This window comes from Pteropus medius, unplaced genomic scaffold (assembly GCF_902729225.1).
Source record: "Pteropus medius unplaced genomic scaffold, Ma_sr-lr_union100, whole genome shotgun sequence".
In the NCBI taxonomy this organism is placed as follows: domain Eukaryota; kingdom Metazoa; phylum Chordata; class Mammalia; order Chiroptera; family Pteropodidae; genus Pteropus; species Pteropus medius.
The window spans coordinates 7,982,705-8,009,555 of record NW_024342474.1 but is presented as its reverse complement, the minus strand read 5'-3'; the positions used below and the strand labels follow the sequence as shown (position 1 = coordinate 8,009,555).

At 37.0% G+C, this 26,851-nt stretch overlaps 1 protein-coding gene and 1 pseudogene across 7 annotated transcripts in view; one reads left to right on the top strand and one right to left on the bottom strand.

Annotated features, from left to right (window-relative positions):
• Nucleotides 1-26,851, top strand: part of GRIP1 (glutamate receptor interacting protein 1) — a 587,313-nt gene that overhangs the window by 294,103 nt on the left and 266,359 nt on the right. The window lies entirely within an intron of this gene.
• On the bottom strand, nucleotides 47-165 carry LOC120605183 (uncharacterized; annotated as a pseudogene).

The window sequence follows — 26,851 nt, the reverse complement described above, 5'->3', positions numbered from 1 at the left end:
TTGCAAGGACCTTGTCAGCTTACAATCCTTTATTTTTTATTTTTTACACCTACACCACCTGGTCTTCCTAGGTAGTCTCCCATCCAAGTACTAACCAGGCCCAACCCTGCTTAGCTTCTGAGATCAGACGGGGTCAAGCTTGCTCAGGGTGGCATAGATGTAGACTTCTAAATCTTCTTTTATCTTCTTTTACAGAGATTTCTAAGTTCTCTCAGCAGCATTTTATTTTTCAAGCAACAAAATTTCTCATATTTCTATATTTCCTTCTCTTTCTTTTCTCTCTCTTCCTCCTTCCCTCTCCCTTCTCCCTTTTCCCTCTTTCTCTCCCTGCAATCTATAAGTCAGTAGACATGACAGCTAGCAAATCCTGCCAGAGCAATATTGGTCTTTTCTTATGGCAGGACTACTCATTCATATGATGTTTATTTTGTGAAATATTCTGAGCTCATACGTTTGAGAACTAACTTCAAGTGAATAAATTTATCCTTCTCAAATTTTAAGCTGTCAATATATACTCTACGCCAGCCAGTATCCTACATGTCTCTGATTGGGTGTGGTTGGGTGATGGAGCCTGGCATCTCACTGCCACAGCTTCGCTGCTTCTGACCCTGCTGTCCTCACTGTGATCATTAAATATCTCTCTTTTCGTGGCTTCTGGGATGCCTCTGTGTCCTTCTCCTAACCAATTCTTTTCAGTGCACTTTATTACCTTTACCTCCTTCCTTTGGTGTTTCTAACCTTTTCTTACACTTTGAATTGTCTCTGTGCCTCTCTCCACATGTCAAGTCTTTCTCTTTTTAAAGATACGATTCAGAGGTTATTTCCACTTGCTCCATGGAGTTAGTCGCTTCTCTCTGCTTTGTAAAGGCCTTGCATAATTCTACTATAGCCCTCACCATCTATTACCATGTTTTATTTATGTGTTTGTCTTTGCACTGGAATGTGAGCTTCTCAAGAACTAAAACATCTTGTTCATCTTTATTTCTATAACTCCTAGTGTAATATCTGAGACCTAACTGGGCACAGATGAATGTTGAAAGAATGAATACATTTATCGATCAGCCTGTTTATCCTTATCACTTACTCTGTTTGATTCCTAATCTATCATTTACCCCACAAAGCTTGCCTTTCCTCAGCTTCGATTTATCTACAATCTTGGCCAAAGCAAAGAGGTCTTTCTGTTCTCTACATAAATTACCTCCCAGTCATTTGCATATATTCTGCTGGGGTTTCCTGACTATTCCTGGATGCTGATTGTGTAAAACTGCAGTCCTTTTTACTGACTAGTTTATATATGTTGTAGTCAGACTTCCTGTAGAGGTAATTTGCCAGCTTTGCCACCTGGGAACAATAGATGCTTTTGATGTTCCTCACTATCTGTAGACCTATGTGATGGAACAATCCTTTCAGTTACAGCTGTCAAGCGATGCATGAAATACTTTGTTTGTCCCTGACATTCAGATGGCCCCTGCAATGCAATGCTTCCTACTTATTGCCTTTTATGGGACCAGAATATGTTAGAACTGGAAACCCAATTGATTAATCTCCTGCCGGTAATATATAACATAGCCATACAGTACTATGAATTTAGTAATTGTCAGCAGCACTAACAGAACTGTTTATGATATAATTGGGTGGAATTTTTTTATATGAAACTAGATTATGATGGATGAGTTACTCAGAAGATGAGGGAAAATAACTTTTAGATAATATCAGAGTCTGAGTAGTACTAGGTTTTCTGTGCAGAACGAGGTGCTGAAACTGAAACACCCGTGTCTGCCTGAGCTGATGTGCAAAGACAGGAGATACATAGCATGGTGGGCCAGGCCACAGAGGGGCCTGGGAATGAAGGGTCAACATCGAGGTCTGCAACGAGTTTAACAGTCTTCAGAGCAGACGGCTTCATAATCAGGGACTCTCATTCAGATAAATCTTGGTAGTCAGAATGTACTGGAGGAGCCAAACCCAGGAAGACAGATAAAAAAGCAAGGAATCCACGCCCCGCCCCCCCGTCCCCCAACCCCCAACCCCACCACTGGGCAGTATAGGAGTGAGAGAAACCAGAAACTCAGCAAAAAAAAAAAAAAAAAAAAAAAAAAAAATCTGTGTAGGAGATGGGACCCCATGTTTTTTATTATCTCTCAGGCACCAGTCCCCAAAAAGGGGTAGGCTATATATTGCAGAAAACAATAAAATGATTAGAGAAAGAGTGAAGAAGAAGAAAAAGGCTATTATAGGAATGGAATGGACCTTTTTTTTTCAAGAATAGAGGACCATCTTGCTAAATGCATTGTTGAGGAAAGAAGGGGTAGGAAGGACATGAAGTAAGAAAAGAGTTTAACGATGTTTAATTTCTTTCATTTTTAATGTTTTCATCTATTTCTTCATTTGTTAATTTACTGTGCTGCTTAACTTTGGTAACTTTCCACTGCCACCACCTGGAAGAATAGGAGTCAGGTGGATCTCTAGGGAGCATGCTTATGGAATGAAGATAATATTTTAATTATGACCCAGGAAGCAATGGAAAAACACTGAAGGCATCTGAGAAAGAAATAACTCATATTATAGGTACGAGCAGGGAAGACCATATAGCTACCATGTCTGTATTTTTGACCGGAAGGTAAAGAGGCTACTGGCAAATGAGAATTTGCCTCCTTCCATTTAAACATGCAATAGACAATAGGCCCTCCACTGAAAACTGATGATTTTGAATAGAAGACAGATTACTTTGTTGGCAAACTAATCTTACCATTAATTTTTTCTAGTTTTATCGTGGAATATTAACTTTCTTTCCCTTCTTGTTATCCCATATTTTGGGGGGCTTGCACAACACCATGGATACTCCAAGAGAGGCTCCTTCTGAGTCCTGATAAAGGCTAAGTGCCTGATTACAAAAAAACATCTACATGCATTATGGATATCATTCACTCAACTTGCCCCACAGAGAACATAGCCACTGTTCTGTACAGACTGGTGTATGGACTTCTCCCTGTTCCCTGGCTCCTCATCCGTGGGTCTCGTTGGATCGGTCCTACCTTGTCTTCTGATAAGGTTCTTCCTCATGACCCCGAATATTGAGATTCATAATAAAATTCTTTTTGGTTACTCCACCAGCGCAGATAATAGCAGGACCCCAGATGCTACTCACTCTTAACCCTTCTACTTTGGGTAAGTTGCCACTAACCCAGGGGGTTCTCAACATTTTTTCTACCTCAATATATCTGGAGATATAAATATACCTATTAACCAGCAGCTATAGCCATTGCCCCAAAATATTTTCAACAAATATTTAATCGGTACTCGCTGTGTGCTATGCATTATGCTAAGCCCTGGGGCGAATATTAGGTGAAGAAAATGCAGTCTCTGCATTCTGGCTTCAGACTAGTTCTTATTTCTCTTTTTCATGTCTGCTGTCATTGTTACAGTGGGTTTTCGAGGACTGTTGGTTTGCATTGAGAAGCGTACATCTCATATTGGCCTATTTATTTGCAGAGGCTGACTGGGAAAGGCGTTGACACTGTGGTATGTTGAAAAAGTTCTTCATCACGTGAACATAAACTTTTCTGTTCACAGAAAGGTATATATTGTTCTTTTTGCAATAGGAATTTAATTCTTTTGAGGGAAGCTTAAACAGTAAACAGTTCTGGAGGATGGAAGTGTGAGATCAGGGTGCCAGCGTGGCCAAGCTCTGGTGAGGACTCTGCTCCTGGCATGGAACAGCCACTTTCTCACTATATCCTTACGTGGTAGAGAGTGAGAGCATCTCTTTTTTCTCTTGTCTCATCTTCTCTCCTCTCCTCTCCTCTCTCATAAACAAGTAATATATTTAACACAACCTGGTTTACTTTAATGTGCAGATACGATGTTTTGGGTAGCTTTAACGAATTTAATTCTTGACTATTTTACCTTCTACTTTTTGTTAGTCATTAACTACCTTGAATTAACTGTTATTTTTAATTGTCAAAATATAGATAATAAATTGGACTGACATTCTCTGTTTTTTTTTTTATTGCCTCATCATGTTTCATTTGCCCTTTTCTTCTCTCAGCTTGCGGTCTCATATTATCGTCTGGGGAAACAGCAACCAAATGTTATTGTTTTCTTTTTTCTATTCCATCTCTCACTTGAAGCAGGTTCACAATGCAACACTTTTGGTATTTTTCTGGATAAAATGTGTCCAGTGTGACATACCGGGTGTGACCACTGACCAAGCCATTTTATTCAAATAATATAAACCTGCTTACCTTCTAGTTCACCTTTGTTCAGGGTGATCTTGGCAATGCCATGGTTCTTTTTCTTGACTTTCTAATTTTCTTCCTGTAATAACTTATTCTGCTTCTAGAGGGCTTGGTGGTTTTGTCAGGAAACTCTTCTGGGCAGCATAGCTGCTTTAGGCTGATTATAAGCAAACATTTCTGTTTGTGTCAATTTTTTACTTGGACTCTGTTCTGTTCTCTCTCTGTCTCTCCATCCCTGCCTCCCTACCGCTTCAGTTTTTCCTAAGAAAACTATTTATTAGTAGTTGGAAGAAAAGATGTGTTGAGGCTGCTTCCAGTAAAAATGCAAATGGAACGGTACAGTTAATGTCAGAAAGAAAGATCAGGCCTCTCATGGTAAAAACTCTTTGTGGAGTTCTCAGTGGTAAACCTGTGGAGAACTGGCAGCCCTTATGAATCAAAGGCAAGAAATATGAAAATAAAGTGATACAAGAGCAGGGAACTAACCTAGGTACTGTATAAAGCAAAGGAAGAAAGGTACAATGGTGTATAATTTCTTCTTATTGTGATCTGTTGACAGAAAATTACTTTTTCTAGTCTGAATTGAGTAAAGTGTTGGTAGAGAGGATGGGAAACTATGACAGGGAAAAGGGCCAGGAAAGAAAAGGAAGAGGAAAGAGCTAACTGTTCTCTGAGGATGGGAAGCCATGATGTTCCAGAATATTAAAGAATATTCAGATTTGTGACAGGCTAGCTCTGTGCCGTCCAGCACCGTAGCCACTAGCCATATGTGTCTATAGAGTACTTGAAATGTGGTTAGTCCAAATTGAGATGTGCTGTAAGTGAAAAATACATATAAGATTTCAAGCTTTAGCATATATACATAATATAATTTTAATAATCTCTAAAAAGATATGAAATATCTTTTACCTTCTAGATTGATTACATGTTGAAGTGACAACTTTTTGACATATTGGCTTAAATAAAATGTTATTAAAATTACTTTCACTCAGTTTTTATTTTTTAAAGATGACTACAGAAAATTTTGAATGACATATGTGGCTCACATTACATTTCTTTTGGACAGTGCTTGCCTAGTGCTACACCGTGTTAGTATGACTATCTTGTATCTTTGGCATTTTAACCATAGTTAACTTTCTTGTGTGGCTGATTTTACTTTCTCCTCACATTTCCCCTATGAATTTGTTAAATGTTTTAATGTAGTTGTTTTATCTGTTTGGGGAATTTTGTTGTTTAAATGGGAGGTAGGTGTGAGTAAAGAGAATGGACAACATAACTGGAGAATTGTTTTTGTGGACAGGCTCTGGAGCTCTCTGAAATAAAGGATTTTTAAGTTCTTCTTAATTAAATTTTCATTATTGATAGATACACTACACAAAAAGCACCTACGAGAATAAATTGATTCAGAATAATTCTTTTATTCCTATTAGAAGAGTAGATGTTGTATCTTCTTTGAAAAAGATAACTGTGAACAGTTGTCAGAGGTGGGGGCTGTTTTCCTGAGTATCATTCTACACCATGAAGCCCCTTTCTCTTAGATTCGAAAAGGCTTGGTCAAATTGGATGTTTTTTTTTAAATTACATTTGTAACTTTGAAATTTAAATTTGCACATATTTAAAACATATGTGTTCAGATCCATGTCTTCAGTGCACCTGGCTGCGCTGAGAGAAAATATGAACCCTTCAATCCAGGGTCGAAAATGATGGTTTTGGTTGGCGCCTAACTCCGTCATATCCTAGCTCTTAATCTTAAGCAAGTTAGTTTCTCTCTCTAAACCTAATTTTTCTCAAATGTAGCATCAAGAAAATTATAATAACTACTCACTGGATTATTGTGAGAAATAAAATAATTATGCAAAGTATTTAGCACAGTGTCTGGCACATTAGTACTCAATAAATATTAGCTAGTCTTATAATATAGCATTGATTGTGAGAACATTGATTGTGAGTCTTCATTTACCTCCTCGTATTTTGGCACTGTATTCTTCTAATGGGATGAGTCAACAGAAGGCTAAGTGATTTTTCAAACATCTTTAATGAGTTAAAAGTGCTCTTGGCAATAGGACTCAAGTTTGAACCCTTCTATGCCCTGGGCCAGGACCCAGAAACTATTACTGACCACCGTTCAGGTTCCGGGAAAGAAACTGGGGTGACTCTAATTCTAACATCCCTTCGTTGAAGTCAAGAACCTTACATTGATCCTGACATTGTCATTTGTATCACTTGTGCCTCATAGGCACTGACAAGGCTGAGGATGACCCAGTTAAACTCAGATGGCTGGAGCAAACTGAGAGAAACATGATCCGGGATTAGATCTTTTTCATTATAGGTTGATGTGAGGATAAGAATGGCAGACAGAACACAAATCAGGGATTATGACAACAATTGACTTAAAATCGTCATCGGGGGTCTAATATACATGACTTCATAATAAGAACATCTGAGCACCAGACCATGCCCAGCCACCAGGCTTCTTGACATTGGCAATATTTGAGTGCGTGTCTACTCAGTTCACATCTGGGGTACCTGTTAGATGAGCCCAGATGAAAATACCAGTATTGCAGAGGATGTTAGAAAAGATAGGATTATAACCCTAGGAACAGTGGACTTGCTATGAGGGTATAGGCTCAGGGAAGAATCCATTTACCAGAATTCATCTGTGAAGAAGATGGGGGTCCCAATAACAAGTAAAGTCGGTTTGTGAGGACTGAGCCTCAACAGACTTGCAGGAAGATCAGCTCGATGCTGATTTTTCTTTAAAGAACAAAACTGATCCAATATTGTTCCTTAAATCTCTCTTGCTTGAGTTCTGGAACCTGACATGAGGCTGGGTGTATAGATTGGAAAGAGAGGATTGTATAGGGGACTATTGAATGATCCCCTACCCAGAATGAGAATTAATACGGAGAAATAGTCTAGTTATAATAATTCCAGTAGTCAGTTCAACAAGTATAGATATCACTGAGAATGTGGGAAATCTCAGAAATACCTTTCACTGGTGTATGAGACTGGGAGCCAAAGATTCCTTTAGAAGGAATCTTTGCAGTTAGTTACAGAGGCAGACTTCTGGTGCAGTTGGTTACAGAGGCAGACTCCTGGTTTCACCATTCACTCTCTATGCCTATTACTTTGCTTTTCTAAGCCTCCATCTGTTTATCTGTAAAATGAAGATAAATTATAGGACCCACCCCATAGGACTTTTGTGAAGTTTAAATTAGATAATGAAACTAGACTATCTGGCATATTTCTAAGTGCTCAGTAGATGTTAATAATGATTATTATCTACTCTCTAATCTTTGTTCTCCTGTTGGCAGTTGTTACAGTAGACAATGAATTTCTTTGATAACTTCAATATCATGATCCTTTTAGCTCAGAAATTTATTGTGACCCAAATAAATTGTAGATCCATTGTTTGTAGTCATTGGAAAACACACTGACTTACTAAACATGTCAACCTAGGAACAAATATCTAAGATTCTCTTGGCCAAGGATCAAAGTTTCCAAGGATTTTTGAACACAAAAAGGACAGAAAAAACACTGAATATGTGAGAGAGGAATTGAGCAGGATGAGTTTCTAGCAGGAGCGAAGAGGCAACATGAGAAAATAAGCTTCCATCCAGACCACAGTTTAACACCTTCATGTTATTGCAATAGGATTTTGAATTTAAAAAGTGGTCTTTTTTTATTCTCCATAATTTATATCTTTTACTCCTGCCCATTTTCATTCATTCTAACTGCTAACACCCATTATCTCTCTCCTGGTCTACCACCACGGCCCCCTCACAGGTCACCCTGTGTCTTCTTCAGATCCATCTTCTCCATGTCACAGGAATGATCTTTCTCGAAATATGCAACAGACGTTCTCTCTCCTTCCTGCTTAAAATCCTCCTCCAATGGCTTCACATTGCTCTTAGAATTAAAAAAAAAAAAAATTAAATCTTTAATTTACAAAGCTTTCATTGTTGTGACCCCTGCCTGCCTAATCATCTCTTCTGCCATATTCCCTCTCAATCCGTCTCTGTACTTATTTCCAATCTTCAGACATCTGTGCTTCTCTCTGTCTTGAGACCTTTCAGCCAGTGGAGTCCTAGGCACCAGAAATGGGTTTTCCTCACCCCTTTCCCTCTTCTGTTTTTTTTCCCTTTAAGTGACACTTTCCTTGATTTCTTTGACCTGGTTAGCCCCCATTGTTAAATGCTCTCTTTGTACTCCGCCCTTCTTTGTAGTACATTATCATAGCTTTATTAAATAATTGCCTGTTGAGTGTCTGCCTTCTCAACTAGAATTAAATCATCACGAGGGCATAAAATCGGTCTGCTTTGTTCCTTGTGTGGTATCTTAAATGGCTAGCATGGCTCCTGGAGAATGGTGAGTGATGATTAAATGTCAATATGTTGTTAAGGACAGACAGTAAAGAAATAGGTCCAAGACAGAGCCAAGAGATGTGGCCATATCATTAGCCTTTTAAAATAATTTTGAAAGGACACTAAGTTGAAAAGAGAGGAAGAGGGAGGTAGAAGTTATGCTGGAAAGACTAGAGAGAACGAGTAATGAGGTGATTTTATGAGGTGAGAGTGTGTAAAAAAGGCAGACAGAGAGTATCCTGTGAATGACGAGAGGTGAAATAGAGGACGATTTGCAGAACCTAAGGAAAAAAAGAGACCGTCAGTCACAGTGAAGTGCAACTTGAGCAGCCGAGCACCTGTGCAGCACGATAATGACTTAGTAATCTGATACCACACGGAAGGAAACTGACCGTCATTCAGCTCTGTGTTTTATTTAACTGACCAAGATGCACACATAATCATGGTCAACTTTTCAAATATTAGTCTTCCTTGCTGCTTTGCAGCTGTGCCTGAATATTCCCGATGAATAGTTGTCAGTCTGTAAATCTCTATGAGTGTTAGGATGTTAGTGTTTCAACCACATCAACAGAAAGAGTTGCGAAGCCACCGAATGCCAAAGCAAGCAAGCACTAAGCACTGATGTATATTCAATTCCTAGAAAATGCCATAATGGATCTTGTCTAATTTGATGCATCTTTCTGATACCAATTTACCTACCTAGCAAACCTCTTTTATATAGCTATTTTTTATATTCTTTATATAGCTATTTCTACCACTACCGCCCCCAGGGATTTTTAGCAGCAGATAAGTATCAATTCAGATACTTAGAATACATGTTCACCTTCTCTGTCCTTTTCCTGGGTGCCACAATGTATATCTGTCTGAAGATTCCTCTTTTTGAATTGTGTCATATCCTAAGGGCCACCTTTGCTTACTGGTAAGGGAGGAGTATAGGAAGGAGCCTGTACTTCCTGCTTAATGCTGAAATATATTCCTGGGGGATGGATTCATGCTGAAATTGATAAGAAACAGGATTATGAAAAAGATTTGTCTTAGTAATGGCAGCTTTTGTATCTGAAAGTCCTGCCAGTTATGATCAATTGCCTTTCTCTTCATGCAGCCTCCTTATTTGGCAAATCTTGATGGTTTTTCCACTGACACCTTACTTTTCCCCTTCCTGCCACCTTTGTTCTCATGTTTTCTCCTCTCTTGTCACCTCTATTCTGTTTTTTTTTGTTTTTTGTTTTTTTCCTTCCTGCTGCCACTTAAACTTTTTATTTTCCTGCCAAGTTTGATCAGATTTTCCCTTTTGTCATAAAGGAGTCTTAGAATGACTCCGGGCAATATGGAGTGAGTCAGAAATTTATATCCAGGCTCTGGACTTGTTATCTTGACAGGCCCCTCTGTCACCACTGCCACTAGACTTCTGAGAGTTTTTATTATCGACTCCGCAGTCTCTTTTAGTGACTTGGTTCCTATAACTTTTCTTTACTCCAGAAGTCTTTCTCCTTCCTAATCTTTTCTCTGTGCCTCGGAAAAGTCTTATTGTCGTTTCAGCATGACAAACAGGAAAAGTCTTATTGTCATTTCAGCATGACAAACATATGGCTTGTAATGTCTGTATGAGTATCTTAAAACCTGCTTATCCTTCTTTCATAAAACCACGGAATCTGTTATAATAAAGCTTACTCTTCAATAGATTTGTGCACCATCCAGTGCAATCATGCTGCTTTAAAAAATATTAAGAACAACACAGGAGGCTCCACATTTTACTGCCCATCGCTGCTCCAAAGACAAGAATTTGAACATTTCTTTGTTTCAATGTCCACATCTGTGAAATGGGAGTAATAAAAGTACCTACCTCATAGGATTGTCATTAGTGTTAAAGTAGTTTCTACGTGTTACTGCCCACAGTTACTGCCCAATAATTTCAGTTATTATATTAATTATATTTATTATAATTGAAACTTGACATAATATGCAGCTTTTAATATATAATCAGTCTTATAAAGAGATTTCACTCTTCTTTAAGTCTCAGTTTTTCTAGTGATATTTCTTTCTGGTAGTGAATCTCTGAATATTGCCTTTTTGCTGTGTTTTTTATAACTCTTTCCGCTATTCACAGAACTTAGCTGTTTATTCCCTTCCATCTATGGCAAGTTCCCTTTCTGAAGTAATATTTTTCTCGCACTGATCTGAGTCTCTTGCTTATTTTGTTCCTCACGAATTATTCCATAATAGATCTGTGTACTAAGAAAATTAACACTTTTATATCATGACTCTGGTTTCCCTCTTTAAAGTACAGTTCAGAGAGGTGATTTTAATTTTTAGGCACTAATCATTTTGAGCCTTTATTACCATAGAAACCACAGTCGTCATCCTGAACCCTGACAGCAGTGATCACCGATGACAGTTCACAGACCTGAATTTCAGACAACCAAAGGCAAAGTAAATTGGAGGTCTGTTGGATTAGAATTTTCTCTTTCACGATGTCAAGGAAGCACGGCTCAGGCTCTCTTTTAATTTGTCAGAACCAAGAAAAGGCATGTAGATGGAGAGCTGAATGCCTTTTTTCAGGCCAAGGTTTCAGTCCCAAACACTTTTATTATTCTCTGGAAAATAAGCTCGTAAAACAGTGATTGCTGACACAATCTTAACGAAAGCACTTTCAGCATGCTGCTGTAATTAAAATAGGAATTTTATTTTACTAGACCTCTGAGAGCCTAGCATATATACTGTTCAGATCTCAGGATTTACAAAGCAAGCAACTTTGATTCCTGCTGCTTTTGCTGGGTGGGCCACATGCTTCCTTTGTGCCTCTCCTAGTTACAGCTTATGTAGAAAACTACCTCTTTCCTGACGAACAGCAGTAAGCATCTGTGTTCAGAAAGATGCCCTGCAGTGATGGTGCCATGGCTTTCAGCACACTTAATTCTGAAATATCATAAAAGGAGCTAGTCTTTCTCCTTTGATTTCCCCTAGACTAAAATGTTTACACGTTGTGAAGTGAGGTTAAAATCCTACAAGACATTTTGGCTAAAATTTGAAGAAGGCTCTCTTCTTTCCATGGAATGTCACATCCATTTGATTCCCTTTGCCTAATAGAGGAGTTAGAAATGGTATACAGCTGCTAGCTACAACGACACAAAGATAGTGGCTGTGAAAATTGGTTGATTCTTTTTCTCCTGCGATGAGAATTTTAGAGGATGGCAGTCAACATATGGCAACGCCACAGATTTTAGGAAGATCCAGGTACCTTCTATTGTTTCTGCCTGTACATCCTTATCATATGATCGTTGCCTACAGGGCCCAAAACAATTGCCAGAGTTTCAGCCGTCTCATCCAAGTCCTAGGGAGGAAGAAGGGCTACGTCCCACCTCTGTCATCTCTCTATTTAAATGAGTTTTCCCCAGAAGTCACATCCAAAAACTTCCACTCATATCTTATTGGCCAGAACTTAGTCACATGGAAAATACATAATTGAATATGTTGCCTGAATATATTGCCATCTTTCTAAAAACTCAGTGTTTGTATTAAGGAAAAAGGAGAGAGGGGTATTGGTTTGGCAATTAGAAGTCTTTGCAACACTGTCAGTGTGTACAAACAAATGTAAACAGTTGATTCCCCTCTTTCCATTCTGTTGGCTTTTTTTTTTTTTTAATAGTAAATAGTCATTTATTCAGCATATAATCAAAACGCTGCATTTTTTTATCCGTAGCAAAATTACTCTTCGCCACAATAAAATTTAGCCCCAGCATAATTCTTAATGACTTTTCTAAATCATCAAATATTTTTTAAGTGTCATTTTCCTGTTACTCTAATGTTTTCAGTTATTTAATAGCGGACCACTTGGGTATGACCCTTCAGGGACTAGCTAAAAAAATGTTTAATTCTCATCCACATACATTTCTCAGTCTTTCGAATTAAAGCAAATTTCTTATAAACCAAAAATCCGGTACATGTATGTTTAACAAGCTAAAAGTCAGGTCCTTGATACATTTAATGTACTAGCTCACCATAATTTATTTGTTGTACTCTGACATGGAGAAATCTCTCAAGAATTTTTTTTTTAAGTTGTGAAATATACATAATAAAATTTACCATATTAACAGTTTCAAGAGTACAGTTCAGTGGCATTAAGTACATTCACATTGTTATGGAACTCCCATTTTGTTTTTATTTCTTTATGACCTAATTCTTTTCTTATCTTCCACAGTATCTGGCACAAATTAATGTTCCATCAATGTTTGCTCATGCACATGAAATTTTAGGTAACAAGTAATCATGTTCCTGTCATATTTATTTGGAATCCAGTGATTAAATATTAAGGCAGCTATTGTGTAAATGGCCATGAACAGGTCTAACTGGACGATGTACTACTTAACAGTGAACTTCCATATCTACAACAGTGCACATGTGATTTTATTACATTACAGTACCTTTATCTCACAATCTCTAAAACTAAATTTAAGACATATAAAACTCCAAATGCATAAGATCATTTTTATGAAGTGGATAATTTGAAGTCCCTCTGGGTCCAATGTGTTACAATGCTAGCTTGATAACAGTCCAAAAATGTTTCTCATTTAACCATTTTTTAATGGCAATCATAACAAAGACCTCTTTTTATATTCGATTTCATACTGTTTTGCTTTAATCTGTAGAATCTATTTTTTTCTTCTTTGGCAATCCAGTGGTTCTCCTCAAAATAATAAAATCCGCCAGCAGAGAACATATCTGAGATGTCCCTAAGAAAAAAATATATGTGTATAGAAGACCTCATGGGCTCTTTATGACCCCAGTGTTAGAAAGTAGGCTTACAGTCTTCCTTTGTTATTTAAAGAACAAAGATAAAAACAATTTTAATTTTAATATTAATAATCATGCTTTCCACTTCCTTAAGTGCCTTTTTTACCCAAGAGTAGAGAATATTCTATTTTTACATAAAATTTCAGTGACAGGTAGGGCAACCCATGGCACATAGAGAAATAGAAGTTATATAAAAATTTGAAAATTTGAAATAAGAAGCCATTTTCTCTGCATACCAACTCAGTGCTATGCTCTGGCACCTTTCCAACCTTGCACAACGTGCATGGGAAATGCCACATGTGAGATAAGTCTCTTCTTGTTGATTACCCTCCTGACATCTTGTTCTTGGGCGAGCATCCAGTTAGGGTCTGGGCCTTGTTAAAAACAAGCATATTTTTAGGTTAATCTGTGTCTTCTTTGGGTAACCCATTTTGGGGAAGAGAATATATAATTCACATATATTTTTTATGTTGGAGATTTTTTTGACAAATAATTGTAACTTGTAAAATCAGGAGAGTGCTGTTGATCTTTAAGTTAGTAATAGACATTATAAATATAATCATAAGTAATAATGTATTTTCCAATCACTGTTCCTGCTTCTAGAAAGTTTCAGTAAGCTATATACACATAATTTGAATATTAAGACCTTTAGAGTTATAGCTATTTATGAAATAATTTGCAGTATTCTAAAACCACAACTAAGCATTATTGTTAGATGATATGATAGAAATTTGGAGGGGTGGAATTACATGTGATATTGGGAAGCGTTTGTGATTTTTAAGTGTTATTACAAAACAAAACATTAGTATGGTATATATGTATTGTGTACTAAAATACTGAAGTGTATTATGTATAATATAAATCAAAATGTATATGAAAGTGGATTTAAAATAGAACTGATAAGTGTAATAATTTTACATTTCATTCAATCATTCTACACCTATCAAGTTGTTACTATAAATGAGTCACTCTACTAGTTACTGGTTTTGTGATGGATTAGAGACAGAATTTTCTGAATATTCATTTAAATGGAAGATGATGATAAGACAAAGGAGAAGTACAAAAATAAGCATAAATATGTAATTATCTAAGCTTTCTCCAAAATGCCATTTTCCTTAAGGTATGTACTGTAATAAAACAGTGGTTAAACTTGAGTCTTATAGTCAGAGAGACTTAAATTTATATCATAGTTTTACCTTCCATCATTGAGTAATGTGTGACCATGAGCTAATGACTTACTTATTTTGAGTTTCTACTCCATAAATTGGAAGATGGTCTCTCCTTCTAGGTTTATTTTTGAAAAAGGAATTAAATGAAATATGTACTGTCAGGTGTATAGCATGGTGCCTGAAAAACAGCAAGTATTCACTATATGCTTACTATTTTTCTTCATATTATCATTACAGTTAAGCTATATGCTATTTATTGAAAAAGCCTGCATATAATATACAAAAATAATTATATACATTCAAAATAAATGTTCTATATGCAGAAAAAGATTAATGTCAACATGATTTATCTTAATGTTAACCAAAGTTTCTGGCTAAACTTAGATATCAGAAGGCAAAAGATAATATGTGCTTCTTTTTCATCAAATTTATGCCATTAATGCTAGTGATCAAGATGTACATTTTTTATCTGATAAAAATCTCTCTCTTAGCTTAATCGAGGTTAACTTGACATATAAAATTATAAGATATGTAGTGTACATTGAGGAGATTTGATATATGTATACATTATGAAAGGATTTTCCCCATCTAGTTAATTAACAAATCCATTGTCTTCTGTCTTTATCTTTTTTGTGTGTGTGTGGTGGGGGGAGGGGAGAATTTAAGTTCTCTCTGAGCAAATTTCAATTATACAATGCAGTGTTAACAATAAAGTCGCTATGTTTTACATTTGATCCTCATGTACAAAGCTTTTTCTTATCCAATTAATCCACCAATCCTTTTTGATCTGACTGGTAAGATGTTTTGGATAATGTTAAAGATTATGGGATTTTGGATTTTAATTAGCACCTTGGAAAAAAGGAAGGGAGAAAGGGAAGAAGGAAAGTTTATAGAGGTCACCTTTTTTGTATATGTTTTATGTATACTGGGACTCTGTGAGTTAATGCTGTTAGTGTTTTGTTTAGATCCCAAAATGAAATGCTATTGTTTTATTTCTTTAAATTTCTTGTCTTGGCTTGCACAGTGATTTAAAGCAGGCTGTTGAAGGACTGCTTGTTTCTCACCTATATGTTGTACTCTGTGTACAATAAAAATTGTAGCAGAGGCTACCAGTCTCCTAAATCCATCCTACCCTTCTTTTTTAATAGTAGAAACCAATTTTTTCTTTTTTTACCTGGGTATATTCCTTTAAAGCTACCAGGAATCTAAGCTCTGGATAATGACATAAGCTAAAATGTAACATGGAACATCTGGGAAGTACCCTATAGAGAAAGGACATGATTTTCTTTATCTTGTCCTCTCTTCTGCTTCCTGAATATGGATGTGACAGCTGGAGATTGGGAAGCCATCTTAGAGCTTAAAGGGGGAACTATGTGCTGAGAGCTGTGGAGCAACAACATAGAAAGATCCTAGGCCTGTGGCATTGCAATGAGCCATTCTAGCCCTGTATTTTTGGCTCTGAACTCTTTTTTATCAGAGGAAAGCCTACTGTGTTTAAGCCACTGTTAATTTAGATTATCTATCACTTGTAGACAAACTAATCCTAAAAATTAAATGTAACAAGGCAATTTTTATAGATCGTAGGATATGAACTATATTAAAATCTGAATTATCTTCTTTCATCTCTATAACAGGTCAGCCCTCAAGGTAGATCTTTTGTCTTGTATCTGTTGTGATGTTTTTCTCTTTCAAGTGTCTAGTCACTTCTATAAAGTCATAACATCTCTAAGTATCAATTAACTTTTATGAATTTGAGAACTTAGGTTAAGATTTAACATCATCAAAGACAGCACTGTTTAAAAAATTGAGATTTTTCTTGTCCATGTACTTAGGCAAGCTAAAACATTTCTCTTTATACAGAATTTTTCCAGGCTTTGAGTATATCAGCAGCTCTTCAGAATTTATATGCATATTTCTATACCCATTTCATCTATGTCAGCTTCTACATTTTATCTTATAGATCTTTATAAGACAACATCCTTGGCATTTCTACTCTTTTCTACCTCCTTTCAAGAGGCTTATGTGTTTAAAGAATGGAGAATTTGTAGAAATAGTTTTGGAAATAGATAAAACAAAAAGATTCTGTTTCCAAGTTCTTCTCCTTTGTATTAGTTAGATTTTTCTCCATTAACACAGCATAATGGACAACCCCCAAATTTCAGTGCTTATGACAACCTTTGTTTTTCTCTCTCCTGAGTCTGTGGGATGGCTGGGGCAGGTTTGCTTCTGATGTGAATTGGGTTCGAGTCTGTTCCACTTGTCTCTCATTCTGCAACTGGCAGCTATGTGGTTCATAGTTTTCTTCTGGTAGACGGTGGAAAAGCAAGAAGACTGAATTTCTTAAGGCCTCACCTCAAAACAGTCATTCTGTCACTTCTGCTAGATTCCACTGGCCAAAGTCAGTGAGGCAGGGAGATCTATTCCGCCTGTTCTGTAAAGGGCGCAAATCTATAATCCTACTATAGGAAACTGAAAAATTGGAAGCAGTATTTCATTCTACCATACCGTTATGAGTGAATGTATGCCTTCTCTTGATATTCACCATACACACATGTGCAGGTGTGCACACCCACAGAATCATCTAATTCTGACTATAAGATCTAGATGCAGTAATGTCCAGAAAAGAGTTTATATACTTTGGGAGGTTTGAACTGTATATTAGAAAATTCTTTATTCTGTAGTCTTTGGAAAGAGAGATTTTACATGTTATAGTATTACAATATAAGTGAGTTGGTCAGTTAACTGTACTATGTACAGTATGTGTTTAACTAATTCTAAAGGCCAAAGCTCTCAGCCAGGGTCAATATCACATTGGGTCTCTTGAGGAAATTTGCTTTTGCTTCTGATGACTGGTGTCCCTTCATTTTATAATCTAGCTGATATTACTTAATGGATGAAATGAAGATAGTGGCTAACTTTACTGCCTCAAATTCTTCCAGCTCTGTGGTGCTCTGAGAACTGTGCTAAAAATACGCTGCTCAACAGAGTTTAGTTTCTATATACAATTGCAATATACTTTGGGACCTCCGTGGACATAAAATATTATAGCTCCATGACAGACTGCTTCATTGGTTATTAGCAGTCAGGCCAATTATAAATAGGTGCTTAAGCTTGAAAAAATTTATTGTTCATGCTCTCAGATCATAGTTTGAAAAACAGAAACACTAAACACAATATGTTGAGCACTACAGTTTTATACTAGTGAACCCGAAGAATATGCACTAATATAGCTTGTTATAGTTAGTTGGTTTCTAACAATTTTGCATCATTCCTTGAAGAAAGACAGATATTTACTTCCTGTGGCATTTCCTTATCTCCCTCACATTTTCTGGCTTCCTTGCAGTTGGTTAAGGCCAGTTACTAGATCTAGACAGTAAGCTGTGAGTAGTTATTATTGTGATGCTGCTGGGCCAATGCATTTATGAGCCAGCATGCCACACTCTAGCTCTTATCCTCCTCCCGTATTGACCTGGAAGCCAGGTGGAGATGGTGGAGATGATAGTACCATAGGACAGACGTCAAGGTTGTGGAGTCACCACATAGACTATAGCCACCCTGGATTGTCACTGAGCCTGCACTGGAATTGGCAAAACAAGAAATAAAGTTTTTGGAGTATGGCCTGTATTCTTTCAAGTGTCTAGGGCAGTCATTTCCATTTTAGAAACTAACCGAATCTGAGAAAAAAAAAAAATCAAGATATTTTGCCAACCCTCAGGGCGATAATCTCAATAGTTTACAGTGCTGCAACTTAAAGTTATTCTACCTAGTGACATGCATAATAGCTTGATTCAGTGGTAGAAATTTACTGGACCAGCTACCCTGGAAAATTGTAAAACTGTGTGAGAAATTTAACTCATGTATCATAAATTAGATATTAATTTATTTTTCTCATGAAAAATTTTGAGCATTTTTCTACATATTTGGGGGTACTGTAAACTCCCCCATCATCATCTCCACCACAGACAAACAGACACAGACACACATGTACACACACACATACACACACACACTCTCTCACACACTCATCTGTATCTACCAATAGTTAGTGATTCAGAGTGGCTAGGACGTACAGAGATGGTGTGGGTTAGGAACAGGGTGATCTGATCCTGGTTTTGACAATACTATTTATTCACTGTGTGACCTTAGGACATTACTTAATTTCTCTGGGCCTCAGCTTTTGAAAGAAGGAGTTTAATTAGATGAGTTTTTCCAAACTGAGTCACAATCCAATAATGAGTTTTAAATCTACAGAAAATCTCTATCGGCATTTTTTAAGACTTTATTTTTTTAGAGTAGTTTTAAGTTCACATCAAAATTAAGAGGAAGAAGGTACAGAAATTCTTCACATACTCCCGCCCTCACACATGCATATCCCCCCATTATCAACATTCCTTACCAGAGTCTTACATTTGTTAAAATTGATGAACCTGCATTAACACATCCTAATCATCCAAAGTCCATAGTTTACATTAGAGTTTATTTGTTTTTTATTATTAAGTTTATCGGGGTAGCATTGGTTAATACAATTATATGATTTTCAGGTGTACATTATAATGTAACATCTGTATATTCTATTGTGTATTTATCACCCAAAGTCCAGTTTCCTCCAGCTACCATATCGTTAGGGTTTATTCTTGGTATACATGGCACATAGAGTATTTTCACTTAGTAATGTGCTTTTAAGGCTTCTTCATGTCTTATGGCTTCATACCTCATTTCATTTTAGTGTTGATTAATATTCTATCTGAATATACCACAGTTTACTTATTCACTCTCCTCCTGAAGGACATCTTAGTTGCTTCCATGTTTTGGCAATTATGAATAAAGCTGCTCTAAACACCTGAGTGAAGATTTTTGTGTGGACGTAAATTTTCAACTCCTTTGGGTAAGTACCAAGGAGTGCTGGATCCAGCTAGATGGCTGGATTTTATGGTAAGAGTAAGTTTAGTCTTGTGAGAACCCTCCAAACTGTCTTCCAAAGTGGCTATGCCATTTTGCATTCCCACCGGAAATTAAATGAGAGTTCCTATTGCTCCACATCCTTGCCAGCATTTGGTGCTGTCAGTGGCACTTTTTTAATATAATAAAAGTAAAGTAGAAATTATTAGAGTGCTTCTTACATAGTGTGTTATATGAAACTTTTGTTTCTGTTTTTGTTTGTGTACATGCGTATAACAAATATGACTGCATGTCCTGAGCTGCAATGTAAAATGTATTTTTAGTTTAGGTGTAGTCAAAGTTCGAATAGATGGTTTCTTACATTTTTTCCAGCTCTAATTTCTATGATTCTGTGAATTTTTACATACTCAATGTAATGATTTTAAAAGATCTTTATAGTATACGAAGTGAACACATCTCATTTTGTAAAAGCAATATATATACACATATGTTTTGTGGTTTATAGTCTAAAATGTGTATATCTACATATGCAATAGAAAAAACTATGAAGTTAGTACCAAGACTAGCTTCGAATGAGATTAAATTTTTTTGTTAGTTTGCCTTTATATTGTGTAATATCAGTGTATTTTATTATTTTAAAATCTACTTTTAAAAAATTCTCTAGTTCTAAAAGGAGTCTCTAATTGGTGAGCTTTTCATTTGGGTGACAAAACAGAAAGAAATAAGGTAGGCAGCATGGGAAGAGTCTCTTGCAGTCTAGGGTTTAGATATACCTGCTGTCAATGCCAGCGCCTCTGACATGGGATCGGTCTTTAGGGGGACTCTGCTTTGACAATGTCCTGTCTACTTCTTCGGGCAAAGGTTCTTTGAACTCCCTAGATTTTTTCGCAGAACAGCAAATGGTGATGCGGAAATCTCAGGGTGGCAGTAGCTTTTTTTATCTTCCTGTTACAAATGGACTTCGAAACACAAAATCACTTCTAAAGGAAGGATTCTAGAGCACAGTACAGCCCGTGGTCACCAAAGACTGTGAGGCTACCTTTGTTAGCATGGGCTCTGGAGTCCATTTTGAATATCAGATGACCAAAGCCCTTGACTCAAGAGATCAGTTTTTATGATAAAAGAGCTGAAGACTGACTAACCTCTCACTGAAATATTCTTTACTTAAATGACATGTGTAATGTTGGACAATTAAGAAATAAGGAGCTGTGATGCAGCGAATTTCCCTCTCCCTCAATTATTTAAAACATGCAGCCTACTGTTTAGTGCTGCTCTGAACCTCTAAGCTCCTCTGATTGAGAAAGAGTCACGCTAGTGGTCAGTTCCTATGGGTACCGGTAGCACCCCATCTGATTCTCTCTCATGAAGTATCATAGAGGCAGTTTGCTAAAAAGTGCTGATGTGTGTAAACAGGGGCCTGCCAGCAAGCACCTTGTTCAGATATGTCAGAACCAAAACAAGCTCTCCAAAAAGCAATTTCCAGTTTAGGAGAGCTACATACAACTTTCGTCTCTTACTACTCAGGTGTGAATTCCCGGTCTTCTAAAAATAATTGTGTACTAATTCAAACCCCAAACTCTGATTTGGAACTGGAGGAATGATAAGATGTTATGGGTTGAGGGCTTGGTGCTTTCCTACCCTATCATTTTTACAAAGCACCATTTCTGTGTTTTATTTTATTTCTATCTCCTAACGCATCTCTTCTCTAACACTTTACTCCTTAATCTGTAAATCCATTGACCTAATGAAAGAAAAGTTCATTTTATCGAACCATTGTGTTTTATTCATCAGATGTGTTTGTTTGCAAAATGACCTCGAAATGAGTAGTTGTGCTTGAATTCTTTGTGCTATCTCAGATCGCTTCTAATTTGCTATTTCCCCTACTCTTTCTTAGTATGAAGCATCTCATATTGTTTTGCACAGACACCTTGCTATGGTGTAACTTAATAGTGCCTCAGAAAACCCATGGTGAAACCAGGTGTGTGTGCAGACCTTCTTGTTTGCATTCTCAAGCCAAAGAAAGAAAGCGAGAAGCTCTTATTTGATGGAGGATTCCCATGTGTAGAAGTTCACATGATTATGTCCTTTCATTTGTTCATTTGTCTTCCAAAAGATATCTATTGAATACTCCTCAAGGACCTAGCTCTGAACCTGTGGCTCCAATGGCTTGATGTAGGGTTAGGAAAGACCTGAGGACAAAGGGATCCTAAAAATGTAGAGTTTTCTATTTTGTTATTCTTTATGGATTTGATCAAAATGCTTCTTCAGTACAATGAAATATTGAAAATGGCTTTGGCAAAAAAAATTATTATGGGGGACAGGCAAACGCAATGAAACTACTACTGTACTTATCGTCAAGTGACATGACTGGGGTTAGAATTCTACTTCTTCCCATTTTAGCTATTTGACTCTGGTCATATCATTTACCTCCTACCCTGCAAAATGCGAGATTTCGATTAGATACTTCTATAGATCATTATTAAGGAATATTAAAGCTGAAATGATTAATTACTTTCTGTGATTATCTTTATTTTGAATTTCTTTTTCCAAGAACTAGATGGATTAGGAATTTATACCGGAAACTACATATATAACTACATATTTTGATAAGGGTAGAGAACTCAGCATCTTACAATGCCTTAAAATTCATCTTAATTTGTTAATATATGCTATTTTCTTATGTGAGAATAGATAAAATAATTTTAACCTGCTGTACCCATCCGATTCAGATTTATACCTAGATTATAATTTCAACTCTGCTCCTAAATTATTGTGTGATATTATTGGTCAAGATGCTTTATATTCCTATGCCAGTGTCCTTATGAGGAAATGAACAAACTGAATTAGAATGACCTACAAGGTTCCTTTCACTATACACTTGGTTCACCTGTAAATTGTACCTAAGTCTGAACCTCCTCGTTCTTTAATTTTGATATCACTGCCCCAGGAATTTTCAGAACAGTACTTTTTACATAAATGCAATGGCCTTTTAGAGATCAAGGCCTCATGGCAAAGTGTTCAGTGTGGTTTAACTTGGGCGAAACTCAGCTACTCGAGTTTAATGATGTTTCATTTGTCCAACAGTGTATTTGTCATATGCCTTTGGGCAATTAGTAAATTGGAAAATGTTGGATGAGAGTTTGTGTTCTCCCTTGAAACAATCATGTTTATTTGGATTGGATTGAGGTAATGTGCCAGGGCTTTCTAATAAGTTTTATTCATGAAATCATAGAATCATAAAAATATCAATTGGCTCTTAGAAGTCATGTACTCCTAACTCAAATAGCATCCCACACTGGTTAACAGCTAGCCTCTGTTTGAATACCTCTTAGTCGGATGGAGGAGCTACATCTTCCTGACAGAATCCATTTCCTTTTTGGGTGGAACTTGCTGGAAAGTTCCTTTTTACATAGAATAAAAATTTTCCTCCATGTAACCCGCCCCCCTACCATTGTTGCTGTTGTTAATGCCTTCTAAAGCGACACAGAATAATACTCATCATTCTTAAATATAGCCTTCAAGTTGGGGATCCGTATTATAACTGCCTTTCTGACACCTTGAGCCCTCAAAATGTTTTGTTTGGTTTTATGCCTCTACGTGGTGACCATACATCACATCCAGGACAGTCCCACTTTATCCCCGTTTTCACAGCATAAATATTAATAGCATCTTCTTTCACTCTCAAAATTTTCCTGATTGGGTAATAAATTATATAGTCTCTCCATGCCTCTGTAATAGTGTCTGCCAAATGTGTTCTGCAGATTTCTAGATCTCAAGAGTGCTCTATGAGAAAAGAGAAAAGAAATATTTAGGAAACGTTTTTATCTGCCATCACCCTTCCTATAGATTCACAAAGAACATAAATGAGAAATTCTATAGGAAGGAAATCTGCTTTACTTTGTGTATCCTATTGTTTATCAAACGTAATCATGGAAATACCTATTATTCCAAGAAAAACAGCTTAGAATTGTCTCTTTTATGAAAATAGCTTAGGTGAATTTTAATTTTAATTCCAGTTATTTAAAAATATTTTCCCAAATTATTAGAAAGATTACCCTTAATATTAACCACTCTGGTTTTTTATTTTCTATCTGTAAAATTAGAGAATTAGAGTGGATTCTTAAGCTCAAAAAGTTGGAAAAAAGCCTTGGCAACCGCTTCCCTTGTTGTATTCCTCCAGTATTGATAACTCGTGGAAACTCGGAGTCAGCATGACCCTAGGGGTGGCAGAACCCTTTGGCACTAATGAAGGACATCACTGCAGCTTGGAGGACTGACTAGCCATCATGTGAATAGTAGCTGGAAGGTTCTTACAGCTGGCAACTGGTTGGGGGATTTGAAGAGTAGTTACCGAAGTATGATATCAGAGACAGATCTCCATGGAAACTGTGTTGTGACAACCCTATTATCACTGATTCTGTCAGTGCTCCTGTCTCTAGGAACACATCTTCCCAAGAAACAGGGTGCCATCTACCAGTTGTCTTTCCACAAGAGAACTACAGATTTGTTATCGTCTAATCTAAGAGTAGCTTCGTTAACTAAAACACAAAAATGGGAAAGAGATTTTTTTCGAACACCGAATAAGATTTAAAATCAGTATCTTTTAAAGTCAGCTAGCTTAATTTTTTTGTCAATTGGATACATGGGGTTTAAGTGCAATATCATTTATAATGAAAGAAAAGATCACAATTACTGTTCAGTATGCACCACCATTATAAGGCATAGGCAGCCACAGAGGGTCAATTTTAAAATGATCTGCTAAAGAATACATTTTTAACTGTCTTTCAACTGCAGTAACAGAAATCACATTGGCAATACATTTCTTGGATTTGCATAATGACAGAGCACAACAAGATCAATTACCATTTTTAACTACTGAGTTTTCTGGCATGATGCTTGTCATCGCATCTGTGTGTATTCCCTTTCCAAAGCCGTGATGACATCACATGCATACATTTTCTGAACTAAAGAAACAAACACCTTCCTGGGTCGTGTAGTAGGTTTTGTTGTTGTTGTTGTTTTCATACAGTGAGCAAAATTCCAGCCTACTATAAATGACTAAACAGTATTGTGAAGTTTTTAAAGGCCATTACACAAAGATGTCTTCTGTAAAATTGGCACATAGGCTTTTGCTTGTACATTTGGCTTGTGCATGCTGCCCTCTGTCTACAAAATTCAAGAAAAAGAAATTTCTGTTATAAGTTCTCTAGAAATAAAAACAGGCTATTATATATATGTGTGTGTGTGTTCTATAACTTTCTGGGCTTTTCTTTCCAGGGAAACAGAGACAGTTTCTAATCTAAGAATAAGTCATGTTTGTAAAGATCACTCTTGACTAAGGTTTTTAGAACTTGGAACATATTCTGTCATAAAAAGAGAGTTATATAAATAGTAATGGGGTTTTCACCAATTTTATCAGTTTCTTGCCTGGGCTGTGTGTTTGTGAGAAAGGTCAGCAGAGGAGACTCTTAAAATAGCTGAATTAGAATATTCAGGGCAAGCCAGAGTTTCCTGTCTTGAGAGGTGGAACTGTGGAGTTTATGAGGCCATCACTTTTCTTTCACTCCTAAATGCCCCTCACCTGTGGCATTGTTCCCAGTCAAGCTCCCATAATTACAGAGTCAAGAAGAGTAGCGGAGATATGCATGTTTAACATCTAGATTTTAATTCAATCTGCCCAGGGCCCAGATGCGTGTGTTCTTAATATACGGTTCCTCTTTAAAGGATACTTTCTTAAAGAATATGAACCTAAAACAATGATTTTCAGCTTAGCTGATTAGCAGAGTCTCCCAGGGAACTTTAGTAACATGCAGATTCCCAGGCTCCTTTCCTGGAGCCCCTAGATGTCCCAGATGAGAGGTGGGCCTGAGCATCTGTGTGTCCCCAGGTGCCTCTAATGGACAGACAGGTCAGGGAACTGATCACCAAAACATCTGAATCCCTTCCCTTCTAATCAAAAATCCAGTTTCATCAAATAACCTAAACTCAACTAAGGAACAAATACAAAATAAATAAATTCACATAAGCCGGGAATACAAATAGTAAGTTAAATTTATTTGATTTGTTATGGTTCTCAAAGTAGTTTCACTTGATCTCATTTGAACTTTATAACAGAGAAAAAAGGGAGGTGGTTTTAATTTTTAGATAAAGAAACTGACCTTATATAGCAACTACAGCAACTCCTCTATAGCACAAAATGGGTATAAATAAACCTCAAAAGCATCATCAGTAATAGAAGTTATGTATGGGTGAGCAAAACATTCATGTCAGGTGAGCAAGTCTTCTTTTGGTCAAAGGTGTACCCAGGGACTGACTGGGCCTGATTCAATGTTCCTCTGTGGGAAAACCCTCTTAAGGTATTCCGAATAATCACAGTTAACTTCCTTCTTAAACTCCTAGGTCTAAAGTTCTTCACAAGACCTCCCACTGCAGGATCAGTGAGAACAGGAGAGAAGGACAGAGACGGGTAGAGATGGGGTGAGAAAGGCAGCAGTAACTCATGGATCTTATTTAATTAAGCTGTTTACAACTCTGCCCGTATTTCCACGTATTAAAAATTTTAATGTTGTCATAGTTTCTGGCACAGCTCTGAGCAGGACCAGTCTTAGGTATAGGCAAAGTAGACAGCTATTCATTCATTCAACCCATATTATGGGCTGCCTTCCTTATGCCAGACACTTCTCTTGACAAGACAGCATCAGAGATGAAAAGAAGTGCTTCTGCCCACAAGCGGTGAGACAGACACAAAAACAAACAAACAAAAATCAAGCTACAATTAGAAGATTGCTATGGTGGAATTATACTTAATACTCAGATATAACGGTTAAAAAAAAAAAAAAGAAGTTTGTCAGTCCAATAAGTGAGGAGAAGGTTCTAGGGACAGGGATAGCACGAACACTGTCTGAGGAGGAGCGAGACCATGTGACAAGTTTCAGCAAGTTCAAGTAGTATAGCGAGTATTGTCTGAGGGGTTAGAGCCAAATTATATTTGGCCAGGGAGGCAAATCATAAAAGACCCTGTGTACCTTGCTGAAGAGTTCAGATTGTTATGCCTTTGGCAATAGAAAATAGTGAAAGGCTTTTTAGCTGGGAAGTTAGAAGGATCACTGGCCACGGCTGAGACGGGAGGAATAAAAGCAGACACGAAGTCCTGCACTAGAGCAGAAGTGGGCATAGGAAGGAGGAGAGAATTGTAAAAGGCATTTGTGCAGTATAAGTTACAGGACCTTGATTTGACTGACAGTGGATGGATGGATGGATGATGGATGGTGAGGAAGGAATCTAGCTAACTTCCCATTTTCTCACTTGACCAGCTGGAAGATTGGGAACACCATTCACCAAGTGTATAGAAGGGGTAACACTTTGGAAGAAGTCATGTTAACAAATGCTC